Source organism: Penaeus monodon, chromosome 25, assembly GCF_015228065.2.
Source record: "Penaeus monodon isolate SGIC_2016 chromosome 25, NSTDA_Pmon_1, whole genome shotgun sequence".
In the NCBI taxonomy this organism is placed as follows: domain Eukaryota; kingdom Metazoa; phylum Arthropoda; class Malacostraca; order Decapoda; family Penaeidae; genus Penaeus; species Penaeus monodon.
The window spans coordinates 35,708,099-35,708,600 of record NC_051410.1 but is presented as its reverse complement, the minus strand read 5'-3'; the positions used below and the strand labels follow the sequence as shown (position 1 = coordinate 35,708,600).

Below are 502 nucleotides of genomic sequence, written 5' to 3'. Positions count from 1 at the left end.
TCCATCAGTTTTCAAATTCGATATTAGCTAATCATGTACCTAGACTCCTTAAGCGTAGACTCGACGGAAGTACCTGTGTGATAGTTCAGTTTGCTTGTGATCTTCAAAACTAGTATATAATCTAATTCAGTCAAATTACATTTTATTACAGTCAAATTATACATATATATATTTCTCAATCCATAAGATTTTTCGACCGAAAGTGCTCACTCCCCCACTACACACACACTACTCAGACAAAAACATTTAATACATCTATTATCAGCATTCATAGTACTGCGAATTACACCATTACACCACATATGCGTAGGTGGCTCGAAGACGCGCAGTACAGTACACACACACACATCGTGTCGTAAATGAGGCTTCGAGACTAAACGAGACTCGCGTTAAATGGAAGTTCGAGATGGAATTCGAAACATGTTTGGCAAGAGCTCTGACTATTATTGACTCTATATCGATTTTGAAGCTGAAATCAACAAGTTCCTTTTGGCAAATGATA

General features: G+C 37.3%; 1 protein-coding gene across 1 annotated transcript in view; it reads right to left on the bottom strand.

Moving 5' to 3' along the window:
- LOC119589191 (pheromone-processing carboxypeptidase KEX1-like) overlaps positions 1–502 on the bottom strand; it is a gene marked incomplete in the record, with an annotated part of 7,126 nt that overhangs the window by 5,474 nt on the left and 1,150 nt on the right.